The sequence below is a fragment of the Danio rerio genome, chromosome 22, assembly GCF_049306965.1.
Source record: "Danio rerio strain Tuebingen ecotype United States chromosome 22, GRCz12tu, whole genome shotgun sequence".
NCBI classification, from domain to species: domain Eukaryota; kingdom Metazoa; phylum Chordata; class Actinopteri; order Cypriniformes; family Danionidae; genus Danio; species Danio rerio.
The window spans coordinates 19,902,153-19,929,307 of NC_133197.1; the positions used below are offsets into that span (position 1 = coordinate 19,902,153).

Consider the following 27,155-nt stretch of genomic DNA (forward strand, 5'->3'; position numbering starts at 1 on the left):
TTCAATGTTATTTAGACCTAAATAGAGATTATACTACAGCAACAAATCTGAGTGCAATAAAGGACCAAATACAGTCTGAGTGCTCACAGTCTGACTGTAGAGACGGGCCGATACAGACAGAACTGGCAACCCAGAGAGAGCCGCATCTGCCCACACTGTGCCCAGGCAGAGGTGGAGACGGAGGAACATTTCCTCACCCGCTGCACAAACTATCAGCACATCCAAGAAATATTCTACCCCAAACTCCAGAGCATTTACCTACATTTCACTGAGTCAGACAGTAAAACACAACTGCAATATTTACTAGGGGAAAAAACTGACCTTCTAGCGGCACAATACATTAACGCCTGTCACAAAAAGAGAGAGGTGAGCAATAAAAACATCAGTGATGCACTTACAAACACACACACGCATCCACACACACCTAGATGATTATAAATAAATCATTGTAAATTTACTGATTATTACTGTTTTTATTTCTGTTTTATCCTAAAATGTTGATTGTTAAATGTACAGTTTATTCTGATTTATTATTTTTTATTGATGTTTATGAATGATATTATATATTGAATAATAATGTGATATACTGAATAATAATAATATACTATATTGAGTTATATATGATACACTGAAAAATATGACATATGAATAATATGATATATTATTTATATTTTGATGTAATTATTATATGTATATATCTGTATTTTACTTCTACTATTTACTGTGTTTACTGTTTTTATTATATATGTATGTTCTTTTATTTTTAATGTAATTTTTATAAATGTTTTGGCAATACATTTGTAACATTTGTCACGCCAATGAAGCAGTTGCTGAATTTAATAATTGAATTGAACTAAACAAGAGACTAGAGAGACTAATGATGTCCTGTGGGAGATTAATGATGTTCTGTGAGACTAAAAAGTCATGTCTTTTGACCCCAGATGTGCCGATTCATTCAAAGCAAGGGTATGTTCACTTCAAACTTATTTTAGACTGCTGTAACCTTCCAAAATTTTAGTTGTAATCTTAATTTTACAATCATTGATGTAATCATTTGATTACTGTTTTTTAGACAAACAATGACACAGTGGCTCAGTGGTCAACCCTGTTGCCTAACAGCAATAAGGTTGCTGGTTTGAGCCCAAGGTTGGATTGGAGTTTGCATGTTCTCCCCAAGTTCGCGTAGATTTTCTCTAGGTGCTCCGGTTTCCCCCACAGTCCAAAGACATGCAGTATAAGTTAATTTGGTAAACAAAATTAGTCGTAGTGTATGAGTGTGTGTGAAAGCAAGAGTGTATGGGTGTTTCCCAGTACTGTGTTGCAGCAGGAAGGGCACCCACCGCATAAAACATATGCTGTAATAGTTGGCGGTTCATTTAGCTGTGGCAGTAAATAATAGACTAAGCTGAAGGAAAATGAATGAATACTTTCGACTAAATATCTTTTCCTAAATAGTTTGAGAATCAGAGTCTTCTTAATGGTCTTTCACACTTCTTCTTTTAACTTTTTTTAAGTCATTGATTCACAGAGAGCATAAAAGTGAGGATAAATAAACAAAAAGTGCAACGTACACATAAAAGCAGCAACCTGTCTAAAATATTCAGCCTTGCAAACTGAACAGAAGAATCCCCGGAGTCCCAAGAGAACACAAATCTCACTCTGCACAACAATAGCAAATGCTCAGAGGCATCAAACAGATGCTATTGGTATCACTGAAACTATTCTTTTATTCTGTATTTTCCCCCCATGCAAGCACAACACTTCTATTCTCTCCTTTCTCTTTCTGACTAAGGCAATACCTCATTACTGCCCGTAACTGAGTTTTAAACCTCTTCGGGGTCACAGTCTTGAGGGCAGTGCATTAAGTATTCCCTCTTGCATGAACCGTAGGCCATTGATCATCCCTTAAATGTACTGTCATGTTAATGCACCCATTGCCTTATAGCCTGATTGTCTCGCTGTTGTCTATTTATCAAGCTGGAATTGTACAGCACCCAAGGAATTAATTTTAGGCTGACTGAGCACTCTTGTGATGTGAATCTGTCTGGGCTTTTTCCAGACTCTGATTAATATTTTACATACATTTGTGCTAGGCAAAGTTTGATTGACCCTGATCTTTAGTCCAAGTGCCCACACACTTTATAAAAAACATATCCTAGATATAAAGTCAGCTTAAACAACCTTTTAAAATTGTTCTCACATTTTAAAAATGGTGGCTCCAATGCAATCCAGTGATCTGCATTCACTATTAAAATGAATTTGTTTCAATCATTTAAATGAACAAGCTCGTATGAGTCATTTGATCAGAAATCAGACTACACTGATTGTTCTGCATGTGATTTTTGGGAATCGGACTACCATGATTGTACTATATGCATATGATTCCCTCAAATGAACCAGTTCAAATGAGTCAGTCATTCTAGAACCAGCCTACACTGATTGTTCTGTATGTGATTGTGATGAATGAACCAGCTCATGGGATTCATTCTCTCAGGAATCAGACTATACTTATTGTAATGTGTGTGTGTGTGTGTTTGATTCACGAAAATGAGCAAGATTATATCAAGATTATATTGAGTCATTTGGTCATAAATCAAACTACATGGATCATTTTGCGCGTGTTTGATTCAATGAGCCAGTTCACAAAAATACTTTTTTTTGGGAATCGGATTACAACTCTTGTACTGTATGCTCATGATTCACTCAAATGAATCAGTTCAAATGAGACAATCATTCTAGAATCGGCCTGCTCTGATTGTTCTGTATGTGTTTGTTGCAGTAAAATAAACCAGCTCATATGACTCATTCTCTCAGGATTCAGACTCTACTTATTTAATGTGTGTGTGTTTGATTTACTAAAATGAGCAAGATCATATCGACATTATATTGAGTCTTTTGGTCAGAAATCAAACTACACTCATCATTTTGTGTGTGTTTGATTCAATGAGCCAGTTCATATAAGTAGTTTTTTTTTTGGGAATCGGACTACCGTAATTGTACTGTATGCTTATGATTCACTCAAATAAATCAGGTCAAATGATTCAAGCATTCTGGAACTGGCCAATACGCTGATTGTTCTGGATGTGCTTGTTGCAGTAAAATTAACCAGCTAATATGACTCATTCTCTTAGGAATCAGACTACACTTATTTTGATGTGTGTGTGTTTGATTCACTGAAACAAACAAGATTACCTTGAGGTTATATTGTTAATTGGTCAGAAATCAAAATACACTAATCGTTTTGCGTGTGTTTGATTTCAATGAGCAAGTTTATATGAGTCATTTTATGGGAACTGGCCCATAGTGATTGTACTGTATGCTTATGATTCACTCAAATGAACCAGTTCAAATGAGTCAATCAATCTGAAAGTGTTTGTTGCAGTAAAATGAACATGCTCATATGACTTTCAGGAATCAGACTACACTTATTGTAATGTGTGTGTGTGTGTGTGTGCGTGCGTGCGTGCGTGCGTGCGTGCGTGCGTGCGTGTGTGTGTGTGTGTATTTGAATCACTCAAACGAACAAGATTGTATCTATATTATATTAAGTCATTCATATGATCTATTTTTTGTTTTGTTTTTTGTTTTCTTATATATATATATATATATATATATATATATATATATATATATATATATATTAGGGGTTTTCATATGTATTATGATAGGACAGTGGAAATTTACAGACAGGGAAGTGTGGGGAGCAGAGATAAGGGAAGGATCAGCAAAGGACCTCGAGTCAGGAATCGAACTCAGGTCGCTGTGAGCACTTCAGTGCTATGTGTCAATGTACCAACCACTAGGCTCTTGGCGCTGACCATACGATATGTCAAATAAGTAATAAATGATATATGTCTAAAAGTCATGAAAGCAAATGTTTATGTTGCATTAAGCTATTTTAATAATTTAATTAGGTTTCTGCATTTTTTTAAGTTATGAAAACTTTAACTTATTTTTTTTTTAGTCAGTTTGATTGATGTCGAGATACCTAAAAATGTTTATTTGATTCAACTCAAAAAAATTCAAAGAGCAAGAACTTTTTTACAGCAATCGTTTTAAACATAGGAGTTCGGTTTTTACCACTACCAGTTTATCATTCAGTTGGAAACTGCATTCAGTTTTACATTTTTATTTATAAAAGCATGGTTAGAGGTAAATAATTACAACATCGGAGCAGTTTTGATTCATGAATCCACTATGAAGATTGCATCATAGCTTCAGATCAGTCACTTTAAGAAGATCTCAGCCATTACATGCCGCCCACTCGTAACTAATAGGCTGCTGAAGCATATGTGCAATTGAAGCCTTGTTTTTCACAACCTGAAGTCATTACAGACTCAGCAGGTTACGAAAAATATCTCTCCTTCCAGCAGCGTGACTGCCCATTAAAGACGAGTTTGCTGTATTCCACGCATCCCTACTTTCATGACAGCATCTTAGTTTCAAAGCTAATTGAATTCAGATGTCATTCAAAATCCCACTATAGAATGATTAGTTGTCACGCTAAAGAAAACAGTTGAAACCATCACAGAAGATTTGAACAATTTCCACTTTAAATGTTATTGAAAGCCATAATAAACCATCTTAACCATTAAAACCAGGTCTCTAGAGTGTTTTAGAACATATTCCACAAAGATTTATTGATTTAAACATGGCACCAATAGAAACCTAAAAAAGACCAATAGAGACCAATACAGTGTCCATTTAAACCAATAAAATTCCCATTAAATCTGTTAAAACCATGCTGTAATGGTTTCTGTTGGGTTTATTGTGTTTGGGTTTTACTTTTAAAACCATCAAAAATCATGTACGCCAAAAAGCTCTGCTTTTATCAAGCTTTTCCCTCAGCTCAACAGAGGCAATGAGCTGAAAAATGTATTGAGCTATTCAAGAGTTTCAAATGCATAATTGGACTCATAAATAGGACACATCTGTTCCCAGTGCCAGTGTATCAGGTTGTTGAGCTTCAGGGAAAGCAGAAAAGCAACTCTCGACGGCGCACGCATCTCTCAGCGCTTCGCCGGCAAACCTCAACACTCCAATCTCATTGTCTTGTGCCTCGACAGCTATTCTGAGATACAACTACATCTCTCGGTGCGCCTCTGAGGACAGATATACGCAACTGAGAAAAGCAAATACAAAGTCTGTTTTATCCCTTGCAGTGTTTTTTTTTTTTTTTTTTCGTGTGCAAATTCAGCTGGAGAGTTTATATTGCGCACTGATATTCCCCAGAGGCAAAGCTTTGGCTGATTTTCTCTTAATATAAAAGCAAAGAAAGTCAGGCTTCGGTTAGCTTTAAATATAATCCTGTTTTTTGCCCCCTTGCCATGTGGCCTCATATACCTTTTAAGTTTTAGCATTACACTTTTTGCCATGATGCAGTGTTATTGGGTTAATTTACAAGCTATAAATGCTGTTTGGCCCAAATATCCTGGATTCACTCTGAAGTTCAAAACTTATTAACATATTGTCTAAATATATGTAGTGATAATGAGCTGCTGACTTCCAGGTCACATAGAAAGAGTTTCACAGATTCTTAAAGGGACAGTTAACCCATCGTTTGCTCAACTTTCAAACCTATTTGAGTTTCTTGTTTATGTTGAAATGAAAATAACATATTTTGAAGAATGCTGGAAACTGGGAATCACTGATGTCTTTTCTTCCTTTCTGTGGAAGTCAATGAGTTCTGGTTTTCAACATTCTTCAAATGTATTTTTCTGTGTGTTTTCAAAATAAAAAAGACATTCAAATAGGTTTGGTTTGGAATTATGAGTAAATTATGAATTTTTTTTTTTATTATTAGTTTAGGATTAGTTTATTTCCAGAAATTTCCTGAAGTAATTACAGACTCAGCAGGTTTCAAAAAATGTTTCTCTTTCCGACAGCATGATTGGCAATTAAAGAGGATCTTGGTGGTTTCCAACGCATACCGGCTTCCCTGAAGACATCTTTATTTCAGAGCTATTGAGTTCAGATGTCATTCAAAATCCCACTTTAGAATGATTAGATATCACGCTGAAGAAACCGATAGAAACGATCACAGAATGATTTAGATTTAAAATACCATTAAAAGGTATTTTGAAAAATATAGTTTTAACCACACTCCAAAAATGACTTTTTTTCCTTGTTCAAACTACTTATTTAAAATGAGTTGAAACAACCCAATTATTTAGGTTTTTTTGTGACAATTTAGTTGTTTTATGTTCAATCAACTTAAATTACGTGACTAAGTTACGTGAATCAATTTGTGTTGACATGAAGGAATTGTGTGAAACTTCATCATTTGATCATTTGTTTACAGTGCATTAAAACCAGTACATTTGAATGGTCTCTTGTTTGTTTTGGGACATATTAGAACTTTAGGGTTATAAAATATTAGGGTTTTAGAAACAAGTGAAACTACAAAAATGAACTTCAACATGCATTGTAAAAAATATTGCTACTTAACATTTTTTGCTGAATCAACTTAAGTCATCTTAACTTAGATCAATCAAACTGACTAAAAGAATAACATTAGACTTTATGGCCCCTATCATACACCCGGCATAAGGTGCAAGACTTGTTTTTATGATGTGTTGGTAGACCACAATTTTCCCATTTTCCGCCACGTTGTTTAAATAGCAAATTCATTTGCGGCACTTTGTGGACTCATTGGTGTTTCGGTCTAGAGAAGAGGTGTGTTCGTTGCTATTTTGAGGAACTAAAATAGACTGGGCAATAGATCAGCTGAGAGCAGGTCTAAAGTCCAGCGCAGAGCACATTAGCGGATTTTTCCATCTTTAAAATAGCAAAAGTGGATTCTGACACATCCTTAATGCTTTTGCGCCTTGCGCTTTGCACTTAATGTCTAGATCATTAAAATAGAGACCTCTATAACCTCTATAAAAATATTTGGAACCTATAAAAATTTGTTAAAGCAACATAAAAATATTGTCTTGACTTTTTTTCATTTTGTTTTTTACAGTGTATGTTTGACTGCAGTTTCTTGGTAAAATAAACACCGCCAGGTAGCTTTTTTCTTTTCACACTAATGATATTTACTGGGACATTTTAATTATGAATTATGCCATGGTCACACTACAGTTTGCCACATTCACATGCGTAGGAATGGAAGTCCATGGAGCGAAAAGGATTATTTTCAAGCAGTTTATTTGCACAGCACCAAATATTTGATTGAATTAATAACTTGTGATTGAATACGTTTGCCTCAACTATCTATTTTCATATAGACCGCTTTTCTGTTGTGTTCTGTTCAGTAGCTCACTTTGTACAGTGTTGTGATGCATTTGTGATGCAGAACACTTGGGAGATAAAATCAAGATGAAGGACATGATTGCAGTGCACTTTTTCCTCTTACTTTTGCTTTTTGGAAACACTATTGGTTGGGTTTAGGTAAGAGATCTGGTTAGTGGTTTTCTAGGCGATCTGTACAACAAGCACTGCAATCTCATCGATTTGTAAAAGAAGTGTTGAAAGTTAGAACAAACTGTATGACGGCAATTCTATGCCAAAATAATCAAGTGATGTTTGAGCACGAGGAGAAGTGAACTGCGAGAAGATACTAGTGAAACTAGTGCTCGCGTGCGCAGGGGATGTTCATATGCGCACTGAACTGATCCATTTGCCATTGCTAGGAATCATGCAGTTGTGAGCTAGTTGTAAACCCTCACGCGCGCATATCATCATCCGTGTGCACGATGTGTGCTTTTGCGAGCAAGGTTATGCCTCACAGCTCACATGTGATCAGTTCTCTCACTCGCTCGCTCACTGGCTCTTTTCTCTCTTGGGGTAATGGTCAAATAAGGATTAATCTTTTAAAATAATGACTAGAGACATATTTTGTAACCTGCTGAGTCTGTAATGACTTCAGGTTGTAAAACAACAATATTTTCAATGAGGCTGTGTTTGTCTCTTCCATTAAAAATATAAAACTATTAACTACAAAAGCATTTTGTGAGGTATAACCTTGCTCATGAGAGCGTACATCATGCCACAGATTCCTCAAAAAAAGTAAAAACTTTTGTTTCTGCTTATTTGATTTGCTTATTTTTTAAAACATGTTAATGTTTAAAGAATATGTTTAAACTGTGCAGTCTGTGTTTCTCTTGTTATGCAAGAGCATGCTAGATGAAAATTGTTAGCATGTTATTTAAAAAAATTCAGTAAATGAGTAAAAGGAAGCTTGTGTGAACTATGTATTGTTTTCCGTTTATTTACTGTAACTGATATCCAGAAAATATAGAAACAGGGCCTTTAGTCAGAAGCTGGACTAAAACAGTATGGGGAGCAGATAAAATCAAATTCTATGTATTACCTAAAGACTAAAAGTTGAAAAAAAAAAAAAAACATATATGGGTACGGTACGGCGGAAGGCAAGATTATTTTTTAAACTTTGGTCCGGTAGTGGGACGGGACAAGATTTCTTTCTGTGGGGTAGGATGGGACAAGAGTGAAAATCCACTCCTGTGTCATCCGCTAGTGGCCAGAGGATCAGTCCAGCGTGGATGTTCACGCACGAGCACTAGTTTCCACGCATGTAGGTCTGTAAGCTTCACTTCGTGCGTAAACATCACCGGTGTGCTCAATTATTTTTGCCATAGAAATACCGTCATAAAAATGTACCCTGAGTAACATACTTCAGATTCTCAAAAATGTAGACAGAGCTTCCTACAAGATTTGACATCTGAAATGTGCAATACAACGTCCCCGGAGCAATGGATTTTTGCAAAAATTAAAGTTAAAGCATTTTTCCAATGGGCCTGTGCTTAAAATCAGATTGTTTTAATATTTAAGACCCTTATTTCTTTGCTGGTGTTGTTTTATTTGGAAGTTTAAATGATTGAGCACCATAGAAGTTAATAGAAAGAAAAATCATGGAATGTTTTTTCTAAAAAAATTGTTTTCTTTACACTGAGGAAAGAAATTAATAACTTAGAAGGTAAGGAGGTGAGAGAATTATCAGTAAAGTTTCATTGTTTTTATTCAATCAGCAATTTTCATTTATGTTGACCAACACGTTCGACCAAAAAAAGGAGGGTTTTGGCTTGAGGAAAAAAAGGATTTGCATATACATTAGACGAGTTTAGAAGCAGGGCAGCAATTTTGAACATCATCCTGATATTTAACTCTCATTCTGCTCTCTGTCAGTCCATCCAGACAATCCTCAAGCCTGACTGACAGGATTTTGACAGCCACTTGGTGACTATTGAGTGACTTTCGAGTGACATTGAAATTCATCAACTTCCATAACTCGAGTTTATCGCTCTACCTGCCGATGTGATTAAAAGCTGGAGGGTGGAATCAAACCAGATGCATTTTTATTCGCATGTTATTGATTTATTGCTTTATAAATTATGAATAAGTGAAGAGCATTCACTCTTAAAAGCTTTGTGAGCAGCAACTTAATCAAAACGGCAGCTTATAGCACATCTGTTGAGCATAAATTAAGCAGAAAGTCAGAAAACTTTAATTAAACCCACGAATCTCCATTCATTTCAGATATAAAAAACCCGTCTGCCATTTTAATAATATCTCTGCACTTTGACCCATAATTACACAGGGAATTTGAATGGCACTTGGATTTTTTTAAATGTCTTAAAAACCCATATAAAAATCAGATATAAAAATAAATTGCATTAAAAAAATAAATCCCATTGATTAAACTAAAATAAATAAAAAAATCCAAAAATATTATGTAATTAAATGAATGACCACAGAAAAAAATATATAACTTCCAATTTTTTATATTTATAGGCAAAAATAAAAATAATAAATACATTTCTTTTAGATTAAACTAAAAAAAATCTTCAAATAGAAAAGCATAATTTTAATTTTATTTTTTTAATTACAAGCTGTTCATAGTAAAAAAAAAAAAAAACAATACAGTAACTCATTCCTAAATTATAGCTCTTTTAATATTATTAAATAATTAAATAATATTAATAAATTAAATAATATTACTTTTCAAATGTTTTAACTCTTCATCAAATGTTCTCCTATTTTAGTATATAGAGTTGAAGAAATATATAGCCTAAAGGGGCTAATACTTTTTACCTTAAAATGGCTTTTAAAAAATTAAAACCTGCTTCTATTCTTGCTGAAATAAAATAAACAGGACTTTCTCCAGAAGAAAATATATTATGAGACATACTGTGAAAATTTCCTTGCTCTGTTAAACATCATTTGGGAAATATTTAAAAGAGAATAAAACATCTAAGGGGGGCTAATAATTCTGACTTCAACTGTATAGGTTTTTTTCATATTTGTCTTGCGTATCATCACAATGTACTCTATATTCTTTCTTCTTTAACTTCAGAAGGAAACCTGTAGTTAGTCAATGGCAAATTGTTGACAATGTTGAATCCGAGTAGCTCATGTGTGAGACAATTACTGAAGTCTGAGCATGGTTTTGCTGCCAAATAAAAAAGACTATTTTCGACACGTTAGATGAAAAAGAGACGTATATATATTTCTGCTTCTCTTTCTGTCACTTGAAGTGTATCTCGGTCTCAGTCAAAGCCAGAACTTCACCATTGTGCATAAAAAAAATCTGTGTGGATTTGCAGAGTTTATACTACACATTTTACCTTTTAATGGTTTATTTTATTAATTTAAATGATATTTTATTTAGGGTGGCGTTGTGGCAAATGGGTAGCGCTGTTGCCTTACACCAAGAAGGTTGCTTTGTTTGAGCCACAGCTTGGTCAGTTGGCATTTCTATGTGGAGTTTGCATGTTCTCCCCCCCACAAGTCCAAAGACATGCACTATAGGTGAATTGGGTAAGCTAAACTGTCCATAGTGTATGTGTGTATGGGTGTTTCCCAGTGATAGTCCGCTGCTGGAATGGCATCCGCTGCATAAAACATATGCTGGATAAGTTGGCGGTTCATTCCGCTGTGACGACTCAAAAAAAAAATTAATTATTTTATTTTATATATATATATATATATATATATATATATATATATATATATATATATATATATATATATATATATATATATATATATTATTTATCTTTATTTATTTTTTTTTACCATAAAAAGTATACAGATAAATGGCATTGTTAAAATTCCATACATCAAAAAAATTAAACAATAATAATTATAACTTTATATTTATTAACATAATTGATATTTTAATTTATATATTATAAATAAAAACTCCTTTGTGGATTTTGAGAGGTCAAAATCAATCATCATTGTAAAAGAATTGTATTATTATATTATATTATATTATATTATATTATATTATATTATATTATATTATATTATATTATAATATATTATATTATATTATATTATATTATTGATAAATGGCCAACTCTATGCAATTGTGTATAATTATTTTATTTGAAATAAAACTACAGTCAGCTAAAAGTCAATTGAGGCGTCCGACATTATAATGTACAGTATGAAAAATGGATTTTCAATCTGAGATTTATTATGCCTCTCTGCTACATGTGAGCGAATCAGTGAGCCTTCAGTGGATCAATATGTTTGGCCTTGGGCAGTCGCTGTCATGCTGATAACTCAGCTAATATGACTGTTTGAAAAAGAGGAAGGCTTTCCAGAAATCCCTTTACAGTAGCGCATGTCAGGCTTATCGGTTTGGATGGCCTGCGGGCCGCTTTACCTGAACGCATGTCATTATCTACACCAGACACTCGCTGCTCTGATGGAGGCCCTAGGGAAAACTCACACAGTTGTTTTGCTTTCAGTCATTTCAGTGTGGTGCTTTTAAAGCAAGCTAACACATTGCCTTTGTGTTGTTGTACAAGTTGCATGATAGTGAGCAGTAATGTGTGCTAAAACGTGCTACTAATGTAGTGAAATACGTTAACTGTGTTTTAAAATATTGGCAATGTGTTAAAACATGATGCTAATGTGTTAGCAACATATTAAACTAAGATGTTAAGTTCATAATACATTTCCTTTCTGTAGACGTAAAAGTTACATGAAAGCGAGCTGTAATGTATGCTAAAACATGCTACTAATGTGTTAAAATATGCTATCGGTGCATGAAAATATTGGCAATGTGTTAAAACATGATGCTTAAGTGTTAGCAACATAATAAGCTAATATGTTAAGTTAATAACACATTTTCTTTGTGTTGATGTACAAGTTACATGATAGCAAGCACTAATGTATGTTAAAACATACTACTAATGTGTTAAAATATGCTAACGGTGTGTTAAAATATTGGCAATGTGTTAAAACATGATGCTAATGTGTTAGCAACATATTAAACTAAGATGTTAAGTTCATAATACATTTCCTTTGTGTAGACGTAAAAGTTACATGAAAGCGAGCTGTAATGTATGCTAAAACATGCTACTAATGTGTTAAAATATGCTATCGGTGCATTAAAATATTGGCAATGTATTAAAACATGATGCTTAAGTGTTAGCAACATAATAAGCTAATATGTTAAGTTAATAACACATTTTCTTTGTGTTGATGTACAAGTTACATGATAGCAAGCACTAATGTATGTTAAAACATACTACTAATGTGTTAAAATATGCTAACGGTGTGTTAAAATATTGGTAATGTGTTGAAACATGGTGCTAATGTTCTAGCAGCATAATAGGCTAATATGTTCATTTAATAACACATTTCCTTTGTGTTGATGTAAAAGATGTAAAGCATGATGCTAATGTGCTAGCAACATATGTTAGTGGCATGGTTAAACATGCTAGAAATATGTTAGCAGTGTGCTTAAAATGGCTGCAATGTGCTTACAAATGCTACGATTTAACATTCTAGCAGCATGATAAAATGTAACATTGAGAACTAGAAACATTGTAAAACGTTCATCACATGCTAGAAACATTCTAAAACAGCCTAACAATATCCTAGTGATGTGTTAAAACATGTTAAAATATTACCAGAATGTAAATTATAACAAAATTCTAAGAAAATTATAAAGCTTTCTAGCATCATGCTAACACTTCCTAGCAACATGTCACTAATGTACTGGCTATTTTTTAAAACATGTGAGCCACATGTTAAAACTTACATGCTAGAAACCTATTTTACAAATGTTAAAACATTCTAGCAATGCACTAAAGCATAATAAAAGGGTGGGCTTAAGCATATAGCAACATCTTAAAACATGCTATGAACGTGTAAAAACCTGTTAACTATATGTAAAAGTGTGTTGAAATGTTGAAAAAACACACCAGCAACATGCAATTGGAGTGCTAGTTACCTACAGTATGTTAAGACAGTACATGTTCTGTTACATATCATAGCAATCCAGATTAAATCAGTGTGGCAGTAGCAACATCCTAATAATGCCAACACATTCTAGCAATGGCTAACAAACATGCTTGAAACAGCATTACAAACATATAAAACTTGAAATATGTTAGCATTGTGCTTGAAATTACTAGCAGTGTGCTTAAGCATTCTAGCTCTATATTAAAGTGTATAATGAGCTAAAACATCTATCTATCTATCTATCTATCTATCTATCTATCTATCTATCTATCCATCCATCCATCCATCCATAAACATGATAGTAACCATGCTATTACTTACTAAAACATGGTAGTAATATGTAAAATTTAACAACATAACAACAAGTTTGCTGTTTTCCTTCTGTAATTGTTGCTACCAATGTGCTAAAACATGCTATAAGCTAAACAATAGTTTAAAACATGTTAGCTACACATAAAATGTGCTAAAACATCCGATTGTACATTTTTTGTGCTTAGAAATGTCATTTTTACTATTGTTTCTTTTCTCTTTTTTTCTCAGCAATGCAGTTTCAGCCATGTGCGACATGTTGTCCAGTAAAATATGGATTATTTAATGGCACTCTGATATTACATTTCTTGCACTTTATGTGTAACTGGTAGTTTTGAAAGAAAACAATCTTGTGTGTTATTAGTTGGGAGGGCACGCCACTTTCATTTCTGATAGTTTCAAGTTCAAAAGCACGTTTGATTGGCACACACCAAAATAACTGTTATCGTAGGCGTGCTTTGAAAGGGATCTAAATGAAATGGGTGACTGACAGATTGATTGTAATGAGAGCAGTATGCACACTGTAATCTGCATTTGCATGGTCTGCAACTCAAATCTTCAGCTCAGAGTGCCATCAGAGATGTAATAGGGACTGTAAAATGTCAGGTCTGTCTTGCAATGGCAGTACTAACTTAACTAGCTTGGAGTATTCTGCTTTTACTGACAAGTTCATGCTAAATGACTGTTGCCACACAAAACTGCATTGCATATACAGGCTTTTTTCCCCCTTTAAAACGTTCATACCACATACCACAAAATAAAGTTCATTGTTGGTTCATGTTAACTCGTGATGCATTAACTAATGTTAACAAGCATGACTTTAACTCTTAATAATGCATTAGTAAATGTTAAACTATGATTAGTAAATGTTGGTAATACATTAACTAATGAAACCTTATTGTAAAATGTGACCAAAATGTTTCTCACCTCTGAAGATCTTTGAAACCTGTTTGCAACATGCACAGATCTAAAACTAAAAGGTAATTGTCCCTTTATGTCTAAAATGTATGACTTTGTATTGAATAATTGAGATAAATGATGTTTTCCCTGTGAGGCAATATTTCTCACAGCAATCCATTTTCATTTAAAGTGTGAACCATTTTTTTATCTGTCTGCAGAAATAGATTTCCATGTTGAGCTGCATTTAAATTGTTAAAGCATATTATTAAATGTATCTTTTAATAATAATTAGTATAATGATAATACTAAAATAGTAACGCATTCAGTGTTGATGTTACAAAACTTAAAATAAGAACTGAAACTATTTGAGTCAATCTCTCAAAAGGTATAATGATCTGATTCACACTGGAATAAAACTGTTGCAATAACCAGCGATCTAGCCCAATGCAGATCACTGGAGAGCTACAAATCTGTCACCATATGGACTACAAATCCTGTCATGCACCACACACTCACACCTGTTCCGGCTTTCCACGTGTTGCTTTTCCTAAAGCTCTTCAAACCTGATTAAATTGACTTTAAAAGCAGCACAGACACAAACACTAGTTGTTGAGTCTTGTTATACTGTATTCTGAATATAATCAAGCATTTCCCTTGCCTTGCTTGAACCCTTGCTTTGTTTTGTTTGTTTACGTTGCTTGCTGCCTGTACTGACCATTCACCTGTTCATCGACCACGACTCTGGGTTCTCTGCATGCATCTGTTTGCCCCTGTTTTGACCATTGCTTGCCTGACCATTCTCATAATAAACCTGCATTTGGATCCTCAACTACATCACCAAATATGTACTTCCAATTCCTGTAAAATGTGCATGCACTTTCTCTCCACGCATTACAGGAGGCACGGAGGATCACGGGACTGATCATGACGCAAAGATGACGGTCACTGACAGATGGAGATTCGGCTGCAGGGAGTAAAGGGGTAAAGTTAATTTTCACAACAATATCACAGTATAGCCAACCTAGAGCTGTTTTTGGTTCTGTAATTTTTCTGACGAATAGCCTACGCTGCAACGCGGGATTTGTCAGCTATTTGCTATTGAAGGGGCAGCACAGACTATGGGACTTTGAAGGAGTTTTCATCAGGTAACGTGTCACAGCGTCAGTAGACTGCTTCAATCTTTTGCTTTAACGCTTGTACTTAGTAATTTGGTTTGTTCCTGTTGGTTGTGCACCTTTTTTACCAACCATGTTTGTTGACGCCATTATAACGACACAGATCACTCTGTCTATTCATGTCAGAGTTGACACCAAAAATAATTGACAGGTGGTAATTTGTGTGTAACTAATCTTAATTTATAATTTGGTTATGGGTAAAGCAAAGACCAGGGTCAGGTATATGTGTATTAATCAATTATTCATAATTAGTTAATTTACTGGCACCTACGACAATGATGCCATCATCCATCACGATGTTTTACATTAGACATCATACAATGCCAAATCAGTTGACATCGCCCAACCCTAAAAGATTACTTACCTACATAGCCCTATATACATTTCTGGAGATTGCAAATTATGTAGCCAGAAGTACATTTGGCTGCATTTCGTTTTTAAAATGAATGCTACCGGGCAGCTAGACGCAATTCTTTTTCGTGCTTGCCAGCTGACCGCTTACCTCCCTATGGATGTTACCAGTTTGTGCGGTTAGCTCGAACTTGAGATGCAGAGAGGAACTGACCATGACGACAGGGTTCGAGTCCAGCGACGAACAGTTCCAGAAAGCAGGAAAGACAAAAACAGAGGCCAAATAATAAAATAAAATAAAAATAAAAAAGAAACAAAGGTAGTAAAAATCAAGCGAGGGCTTTTCTTTTTCTAGATTGTTTTTTAAAACTGTCGGTTGGGTTTAGGGAAGTTGGTGCTCAGGTCAATTAATCGGTCAATCAGTCAGTCAGTCAGTATGTCAGTGAGTGAGTCAACAGTGGCCTCTGGTAGATTTACGTGAGAACAGCAGATGCACATGGCATGCGCAAAAGAAATTTAAGATCTGAAAAAAACGTACACAGCGGCCTATGGTGGATTCACGAAAACAAAAACTGCATAGCTCCTGGGACGTATTTGGTGCTCTTCAGAAATGTAGGGATACGTTTTTAAAATGAGCCTGGGTTGGACTTTTTGATACTTGACAGAATCAGAATGTTTGAACAAATCATTTGAGTGAGCGGCTGAAGCAATTATTTTAAACAGTGAAATAATTGTTGATTTGTTTTTTCTTGATATTTCTACTTGGTCAGTTAAATGATGTACTTAATGGCTCATAAATATCCATCAGTGGTAAAACAAAATGCATGCCAAATCAAAAAAAAAAATGTTTGTCGTTAATATTTAAGATTTTAATGAAACACTATTATTCATTACAAACTGATAACACACATCCCATTTCTCTTGCAGGCCTCAGGTTAACTCACTTTTAAAAGTAAAGTCAACTAACCGCTTTTATTAGTTGTGTGGATGCACATCAAGATCAAGCTATCAGTAACTTTTTTCCGCAACAGGCCATCAAGCGTTTCCCTAACAATACCTCATTATAATAGGACTGATCAGATCATATCCCCGGTGTCATTTGATGGAGGTGTGTTATGGGCACGATTCATAATCACCCAGTGGAAATGAGCATGTTCTGGCAGCTAATCACGGCTAGATGGGAAACAAAAGACCAGGCTCATTTTGCAAGGCAATTAGAGGACAGAAGCAGGACAGATGCAATCAGGATTTATGCAGGAGGCATTGGCTGCAGGTCCCTCTTCACCTGTTTTCTGGAGGCTATGTCAGCAGGCCATAGATCAGTATTCCAACCACACGCAATCTTGACAGAAACTACAGCTCTGTGTGCAAATCAATCCACAGCTTTAAAAGGGAGAATTAAAATCATTGGATGCTTAAAGTTAAAATGCAGCTTCAAAACTTAAGCTACTCATATGTCAAGTAGTTTAAATACACTTGTTTTTGTAAAAGTAAAAGTATGTTGGAACAAAATTTTTTAGTGACTCAAATGAGTGTTTTTAAAACGAGTCACACTTTTCTATTTTGTAAGTGTATTGCAAAAAAACTCATTTTACAAATGTGGAAATCTGATGCTGACCCCACCTTTGAAATGTGTTACACTTTTCCTGAAAAACAGATACACACCAAATGACAAAAATTCTATTTTTAACAATAATGGAATATAAGACAATTGTATGTTAATTTATTAATATTTTTTTTTTTTTTATAGGTGGTCATAGATTATTTTTTATCTAGATTAATCTTGGAAATTATCTAGATTAAAACAGCTCATTTAAATTCTGCCAAAGAATATGTGTGCTTTTCAAAGAATCACTAAATATAAGTTTTTGAGAGCAGGTTTCTCAAGCCAGGTGGTGCATTAAACCAGGGGCTCATCTCCTGTTTCCAAAATGCATCACAAACTGCTTGAGAAATGAATCTACTTTGATAATTGGTGATGAAAATTAATGATGTTCAATAAGATGTACTTGTGTTTACCAACTGTTCATGAATTTTGAACTGTAGGCCTACACAAGTAATAACAAGGGACATGTTGTCAGTAAAGAGTTTTGAAAACATGCACACACACACACACACACACACACATCGCGAAATGCATCACAAAGTTATTTCTTTCCATTTGGCGTGTGTAGTTAAATTCCACAGCACTCTCACCCGTCCTTACTCCATATTTGCGTCTAATACCCCAGTTTGTCACGGGGGGCATGAATGAAATGTTCATGAGTGAATGTGAAACTGCCGAACTGCAGTTAAAGTCACCCAAAATTACAGGAAACTTCAAGCACTTCAAGTAAACACCGTAATTATATTATTGTCTATTAAGGCAAATAACTAGATTACAGATGTCTATGTAAATGTAGTCTGTAGTGTATTCGAAGTAAGTGAAAGATCCAGAAGGGCATCTTGCTAATTTAATTCAGACAAGATCTCCAGAAATGTATAAAGAGCTACGTTTTCAGAATGAGCCTATGTTGGATTCATTCAGGACAAAATCAAGAACAATGACTTATTATATAGTATACAATTAGAGCCATTAATTCAAATAATTTGTTCAGAAAGGCTGATTCAACAGTACTCAACAGCATTTCATCTAATACATAAGGGTAATATGTAAAAAAAGGCTTGTTACTATTTTACAGTATTATTGTAAAATGTGATACCTATATACTATTCTAAGAAATTAGAAAAGAATTCACAAGTGCCCTATGACATTTTGGCCCGCACTACGCTGAATTGTTTACGCTAGTTTTATAATACAGTACATTGAAAATTGAATCTTATTACCTTAACTTTGTAATGTCGTGAAGATAAATTCATTCATTTTCTTGTCAGCTTAGTCCCTTTATTAATTCGGGGTCGCCACAGCGGAATGAATCGCCAACTTATCCAGCAAGTTTTTACGCAGGATGCCCTTCCAGCCACAACCCATCTCTGGGAAACATCACACACACATTCACACACACATTCTCACACACACACTATGGACAATTTAGCCTACCCAATTCACCAGTACCGCATGTCTTTGGGGGAAACCGGAGTACCCAGAGGAAACCCACGCGAAGGCAGGGAGAACATGCAGACTCCACACAGAAACGCCCACTGTGCCGAGGATCGAACCAGCGACCTTGCTGTGAGGTGAACGGGCTACCCACTGCGCCACTGCCTCGCCCTATATATTTAGTTCAGAGGGATTTTATTTCACTGCAGTAAATCAGATCTGAAGTGTCATCATAAGAGTTTGGATTATTGTGCCAGTAAGAGCAGACTCATTAACTCATGGTAGCGGAGTGAGGGAGTGTTACATGCCCTCCGGGGCACTTGCTTTTACTTTACAACTGCCAACTGGCTTACAAATGTTTATCATGGATTTCCTGGCTGTTAATCCAAGTTTTGTGCAATGCATCACTCTTGAAGCTGCGTGCAATAATTGGCAGACCTCGTCTGACAGGTGGCACAAGGAGACGGCGAGAACTAAAAATGTCTCTGAATCTTCCACCCTTGCTTCCGCCAAAAATTCTGAAAAATTAATTGTTGCCGAAAGGCATGAACAGCAGCATCAAAGTTCTTTTTGAAAGACTCCTACAGAAAGTTCAAGTTCAAGTAGTTTCCAGCTGCTATTAAACAATATTCAGCAGCTTCTTGGTTTTTGACAAAATGTGATGTAAAAGGCCTTGGGTTGTATAAGGGAGAGAGAGCGAAACACCCAGAAGCTTCCATTCTTGTTTAAAGACAGTAAACAGTTCAATACTTTTCTTTATGAATCAAAAATCTGCACATCGAGGACTCTGAAAACCTTTAAAGAACCAGTCCACTGTTATAGAAAAAAAAAATAATCTTGTGGAGCCAATAACAGATGATTGCGATCAAATATTGACATTAGATATTTCAAAATTGAATAGCATTTAACAGTATTATACAGACATTCATCAGACTCACAGAAATAGCAGGTACAGCTTTCGCACTGGTACTCTCAAACTGCATTGGTAGACACAACCAGGCGGCAACCAAAACAATTTAAAACAGTATGCACTGTACCCTGATTGGTGACTTGAGCAATTGAATTTATTCACTCATTTAAAACAATAAACAACTGATTTTGTGAAATGTAGTTAAGTAAAAAGTAAGATATTTGACATTGAAATGTAGCAGAGTCTCCCCAAATACTTAATAACAGTAACAAATTGCGTTTACTTCATTTCTGACGATCACTGCAAGTACATTACTGTGTATTAATCAGTGGTGAAAAAAGCACTGAAAAATCATACTCAAGTAAACGTACCATTACTAACCCAAAAATGTATCAAAAGTATCTTGTAAAATTACTCAAAGTATGAGTGAAATGTTTTAGAAGTACTCAAGAGTAGTGAGTATTACGCGGTGAAAGGTTTATGTTTACATGCAATTTGTGTGAAAACGTAACATTCTGTAGCACATTTCGTTACTGTTTAAGGCCATTTCAGTCATACAGGAAACATTCGTCATCTTCTCATCAATGATATGCAGTCTAAACATTCTGTCAGTCATTGCATGCAATGATTTAGTGTCTTGAGGTTGTTGTGTGCCCAGGTAGTACAGAATGTCTTGACCCACATTTAAAATTAAGTAAAGAAAAAAAATCAACCAATCGGGTCACTTCAAGGAAAAAACACACACCCATAGTGCATTTAAAGTGGAATGCTTTATGGGTTTATCAATTTAATTTCAGTCATGACACACCAAAACATGTGGCCCAGTTCAGGCCCAGTTATGGGTGATCAACTTGGCTGAGACTCCATGTTCGGCCTTGTCTGAAAGCCAGACTTGCTCCAGTCGTGTACCGTAATTCCCTGCGCCATTTGGGCAGAAGCTGATTGTGTGGGCCAGAGCTGGACAAGAGATTTTTTTCTATGTGGAAATGATGTGATTTTTCTATGTGAATTTGATCAGGAATCACAGCACTGTTTATTCTACTTTAGCCAATCACCATAGAAAAAAGATAGAAGTAAAAAATAATAAAGTAGTGATTGCAGATTGAAGGAAAACAGTGGAGTAAAAATACAGATACAGCACTAAAAATGTATTCAAGTGAAAGTAAAAGTTTTAAAACTTCTTCCTTAAGTACAATTTCTGAGATTTATTTAATTAATTTCAATTTAATTAAGTTCAATTTACTTCACCCCACTGGAACTAATGCAAGAAAATTTACATGTACAGTAGACCCAAAACTATTGAGCAACATTTAGTGTATATTCAAGGATGTCTAAAAGCACACAAAAAAATATTAAAGCAATATTATAGTTTAATTAGCATAAAGTCTCTAAAAAACAAATTCTTTTATAGGTAACACTTTAGTTTACGTCACAATTCATGTTATTAACTACTGCCTTATTACCTGTAGATTATTAAGATATATACAATTGGAATCAGAATTCTTAGCCTCTCTTTGATTTTTTTTTTTTTTTTCCCAAATGATGTTTAACAAGGCAAGGATATTTTCACAGTATGTCTGATATTATTTTTTCTTTTGGGGAAAGTCTTATTTGTTTATTTCAGATAGGATAAAAGCAGTTTGTAATGTTTTAAATACGTTTTAAGATCAATATTATTAGCCCCTTTAAGCTATATATTTTTTGATAGTCTACAGAACAAACCATCATTATACAATAACTTGCCTAATAACCCTAACCTGCCTAGTTAACCTAATTAACCTAGTTAAGCCTTCAAATGTCACTTTAAGCTGTAAAGAAGTGTCTTGAAAAATATCTAGTAAAATATTATGTACTGTCATCATGGCAAAGGGATAAAATAAATCAGTTATTAGAAATGAGTTATTAGAACTATAATGTTGAGAAATGTGTTGATAAAATCTTCTCTCCATTAAACAGAAATTGGGGAAAAAATAAACAGGATAACAATTCTGACTTTAACTGTATTTTTTTTTATTTAATCTGATTATTTTTATTGTTAATTAATAAAAATATTGTTAATTATTTTTTAATTGTTAACAAAACATACAGACTGAAAAAACAATATAATGAAATATATCAATTCAATGACCCCCACCCCCCTCACCTGCGGTCTCATTAAACTGGGGTATCCAATGAATAGAAGTTAACAGAAAAACAAAAAGCAAAGTACAGTATTAAGTATTAATTATTCAAAACAAGGCAATTATTCTGGATCCTGATCATTGCTTTGTGCAATAAACATGAAGATTTTGTCAGCAGCGGAAGACCAGATCTTTAATATACTCATTTGTACCAAGTTGGATAATTCCAACATTATAATGTTCTTAAGTTGTACCAACCACTTGTACATGTCCAAATTATGTGGAGGCAGCCAATGTTGAGCTAGTAGTTTTTTTGCAGAAACTAAGCCAGTCAGCCAAATAGCTTTTTGTAGCTTGGTGAGATTCAATGTAGAACCATCGTTCAGAAATAGAATGGACAGGATATTCAGTAATTTTAGATAAGATAACACAGATCTCAGCCCAGAATTTTTGTACTTTTCTACATTCCCACATCAATTAAAAAAAATATCCAGGTCAGGACATTTATCACAGAGAGGACTGAAGAAAGCATTGATACGGTGTCTTTTGAGTGGGGTACAGTAGGTTCTATAGCAAAAGTTATAGTAAAAAAGTTGGTGATTTTAAGATGAAGTAAAAATGTTCTGCTATAATCTTTTCCAGTCTGTGACACCCTCTTAAAGTTAACAGTCAGTCTCGCAGCTGCGCTATATAGCTTAATGCTTTGCTGTACCCTCTAAGGCTTTTTTTGTCCTATTATTATTTAGATATTAACTGTTCATTAGAAGTATAATCTTATTCTACATCCCTAATCCTATTCAAAACCTAAACCCAACTTCTACCCTACTGTTAATAAACAGTTAATTGGTAGTTTATTAAGCTAGAGGTGTTAGATCATGGTTTTTTAATACCAGGAATTGTGACCTAAACTAAACTGTTACCTTTTTATAAGGCAAATACTTTAAAATCCTAAACTTTGTTCAGATGCCTTAGAAAGCCTAAACGGTAGGCGCTGCTTGTCCTTGAAAGGAATGAATCAATATTAAATGATGTTTGTTTCCATTGTGTACTTCTTCCCGTTAAAGCTCCTACTCAGCGGTGCACTTTTCCTGCAGTCCATTCAAAAACACTTCATACCCCCTCAGTCGCCAAACACTGTGTCAGGTGAACTTCAAAGGCGCATTTCATCGGGAAAAGGGACACGGCCGAAGTGCCTCACGCCTGCTCCAACGCTAATCGTTGCCAGCGGATTCAATTTGCGGCCGTTCGGCTGGAGAATCATCCTCATCCTCGACGCTGCCCTCTGGGAGCGCCACTGCAATCTCTTAAGAGGGCTGTCAAGGACAAGGCACTAGATTACAATGTGTTGGTGTTGGTGCATGCGCACATACGTACGGCGAATTACTCGTTTTTCGTGCTAACACAATCAATGTGCCATCCACGGGCCTCCATTGTGTTGTCAGACGCCGTTTACTCAGCAAACGTGAATGACAGTGTGTTGGCACACTCAGTTTCATTGTGCCGCTGGAATCCATTATCTGTAATTTTTTCGCAGTTTTTTGCGTGAAACGGAATGAGGGGTGTCGACGGGCCCCTACGGGTATATGACCTGCAGGGAGGCCGTGTGCTGCTGTTGATAAATTGCCGTGTCTTTGATGCCTGACAGCCCCTGATTAAGTATCGAGGGGTAAGGAGGCAACGTAAAGACTCGCGTTTAATCAGGGCATAATTAAAATCTTCCGTCTGCATCCATCTTGAGCTTCAAAGCAACCCTGTAGGCGCCACGAAAAGGTTAACCGTCAGCGCTGATGTCCTACCAGAGTGACGAGGGATGGATGGGATCTGTCAGTATTGTCTTTTTTTTTTTTGTTGTTTTTTTTTTTGAGGCTTGAAACCCCAACGGCTTTGACCTCGGTCAGAGGCTCAGGTACCATTAAGAAAATGAATGCAGCTCTGTTGTTGTCAGATTTTTTTACCTTTTTTAATTTTTTGCTCTAATCTTCTCTTCGTTGCCAGGCATCCATCCAGGCTGTACACATCTCTGCCCCCCTTTTTTTCTCCCCAGAGACCTGGTGTTCTCTCTAACCTGCCTGTAACTTTCCCTCTCTATCTACTCAATCTAGCTTTTCTGGCTTTTTCTTCTAAATCCATGTCGGAAAATGACACATGGGAGCTGAGAGGGGGAAAGTGAGAGTATTTCATGAGGAATTTTGGCTTTTAATGTGGTAAGAGAGTATGAACAGTGAAAAAAAAAATGTTATGAAATTTAGTACTCATATATGAAAGGTTTATTAATAAAAATGGATAACTTTTTTTGTGTAATTCAGATGTTTTTGTGCATTGAAGATTGCAGAACATATAATTAACGCATATTACTATAAGCTATAGTTTTATATTGAATACAAATAGAGGGGAATTTGACATTGTTTTTTTCCAGTGAATAATATTTCTAAAGGAGCTGTTGACATGAAATTGAACCAGATTTTGGTAAAAAATAAAATAAAATTTAAAAAACACAAACAATATAAACATAAAAATAAAACAAAACAAAAAAGTGTCTGAAAATGTGTTGTTTAATAACAATGAAATGACACAAGGGGCGAGGCAGTGGCGCAGTAGGTAATGCTGTCGCCTCACAGCAAGAAGGTCGTTGGGTCGCTGGTTTGAAACTCGGCTCAGTTGCTGTTTCTGTGTGGAGTTTGTATGTTCTCCCTGCCTTCGCGTGGGTTTCCTCTGGGTGCTCCGGTTTCCCCCACAGTCCAAAGACATGCGGTACAGGTCAATTGGGTAAGCTAAATATTCTGTAGTGTGTGAGTGTGTGGATGTTTCCCAGAGATGGGTTGCGGCTGGAAGGGCATCCGCTGCGTAAAACCTTGCTGTATAAGTTGGCGGTTCATTCTGCTGTGGCAACCCCGGATTAATAAAGGGACTAAGCCCACAAGAAAATGAATGAATGAAATGACACAAGGATAAAGTACAAATCTACTAAAACTTATTTAACACTTTATATAAAAGGTTTTTTTTTAATGATGGCAGCTTAAAGACACCTCTCATATGGAGAGAGAAGTTACACAAATTGCTCAAGACTCCAACAAAGTGTAAAAATCTCGATGGTTCTAAGGCTTGATTTTCCTTCTCTGAAAGCATTTTAGAATTTCCTTGGCTGTTTTGGATCATTGTCTTGCTGAAATGTTCACCCTGGTTTTATCTTCATCATCCTGATAATGTAGATGTTGGACTGAAGCAGCTAATATTAGTTTACACTGACGAAAGGCAGAGGTTTGCTGAATAACTACTGAGGGATTTCAGCTGCTGGCTGGGCGTTCACTGCCTTTCTACATCTTCCTTTCTTCTTGTGTTCAAAACTGTTTTCTGCGTCATTTCATTTTATTACACATAACTTAATTTGAAAAACCAATTGGATTTGTTTTCTTTGCATACATGGATTTCTTTGGTTGTTATGTATTTTTCTTATTTATTAAAAGATTTTTAAAAGACAAAAATTTTATTTATTTTATTTTATTTATTTTATTTAAAGTACTGAGTTTTTCTTTGTGTTTTTGTATATGCCTATGTTTGTTGTGGTTCTCTTCTCTCCTCCTCTATCTGCTGTCTTTCCGACAGGTTTCATTATGAATGCACATGAGCGCTGAATCAGGTATAGACACGTGGAAGCTTGCCAGCGTGTTTGTGAGGTCTATTCAAACAGGACTAGAAAATCATTCAGAGAGTCTTTTGTTTATTTGTGAAAAAGCTTGTGTTGTTATTGCTCTGCGATATTGTCGAATTTTAACGCTGAGTGTTGACAATTATTGTGATCAAAGCATGTGATGAGGAGGGTGCCTTTTTGTTTTATTAAGTTTTCTCTTGTCTTGTGATTAGTGGATGTTGTTTAATGTGTTTTATTTCTTGTGCAGATAAGAGGGTTTAAAACTTAGTTAGCTGTTGAGTTTTTGTTTGTTATTTTGGCTTTACCTCCGCAAGATTTTTATGTCTCCTTTAAAGTTAAATGTCAAATAAATTTGACCACATTATTAAATTTGTTTTATGATGACTTACAAATTATCTGATTGGTGAATCATGAATTGGCTAACGCAGGACCATCTGTGATCAATCATAAGCACGTGATCCTCTTGAAATTAGTTTATAAACAAACTTTACTTAAATAACACCAGATTTCTACATTTACTCTTCCCATCTAGTTCTACGCATCCATGCTAAAAGCTGCCAGTGCCCTGCTGGGTAGCAGTTTGTGCCAGCGGAAATTACTCATGGTGTTCCAACACAACTGGATCAGGTAGGCTTTCATTTTACAGATTAAGCCTCATTGCACTAAATGAGATTATGCTGCTACTGTTCCAAAATGCTCAAATGATTAAAAAGTACCAACTATATAGTCTGATGCAACTCAACTATCAACGTTTCACAATGTGCCCAAAATATCTGCATTCCCTCAATGAGTAAATGGGAATAATTAATAGCACTGGCTGAGTGACTATATAATCATACAGCATAACAGAAAACAGATATATCATTCCCTTTCTCTCTTTTTCCATACACCATTAAGGCTACAGTGAAATTTGGTGCCACATTCAGTGAGTCTTACATTTCCTTTTTTATAATGAAACCCAATGCTCTCTAATAGATGGTGAAATGGCTAGATTGAATGACACCATATGTCAGAACAAATTCAGTCTTCTCTATTGTCACACTGTCAACAACAGCACCTCAAGACTTTCATTTAATAATTTTTAATCTTGTTTTTCTTTAACCTCTGTGCAAGCCCACAGGAAAATAAAATGGAGTTCTTTATCAAGCGTGGAAAACATATATTACTTGATATATTTGTTTCTGATACGCAAGATTGCGGCCTACATTTACACACATCCTGAATCATCTGACAAACTTGATTTAGGACATTCTGTGCATTCTGGGCCGCGGAGTGCATAATTCATAAGTGATTCACTGTGATAAAATATTAATAACTCATTGACTGAAAACATCTTTTCATATCATGATCAATGGCTAGAGAGTGGATGCGCACCAGAAAAGCGAACCTTCTGAAGACGGTAGACGGTAAATCTAAAATATCAGATCTAAAAAAGCTGTGCGCTCTAAGCAGACTGTGAAGTATCGAAGCACATAGA

At 35.2% G+C, this 27,155-nt stretch overlaps 1 long non-coding RNA gene across 3 annotated transcripts in view; it reads left to right on the forward strand.

Moving 5' to 3' along the window:
* LOC141380314 (uncharacterized) overlaps positions 1-26,306 on the forward strand; it is a 51,451-nt gene extending 25,145 nt beyond the window's left edge. Inside the window, exons 2-4 of one of the 3 annotated variants that reach the window (XR_012398142.1) lie at positions 15,331-15,414; positions 15,495-15,578; positions 26,211-26,306. This is a non-coding gene — a long non-coding RNA (uncharacterized lncRNA). Of the gene's footprint in view, positions 1-15,330; positions 15,415-15,494; positions 15,579-16,886; positions 17,957-26,210 lie in introns of those variants that run through there. The other 2 variants (XR_012398143.1, XR_012398141.1) reach the window with 2 other exon arrangements.
* The last annotated feature ends 849 nt before the right edge of the window (positions 26,307-27,155 follow it).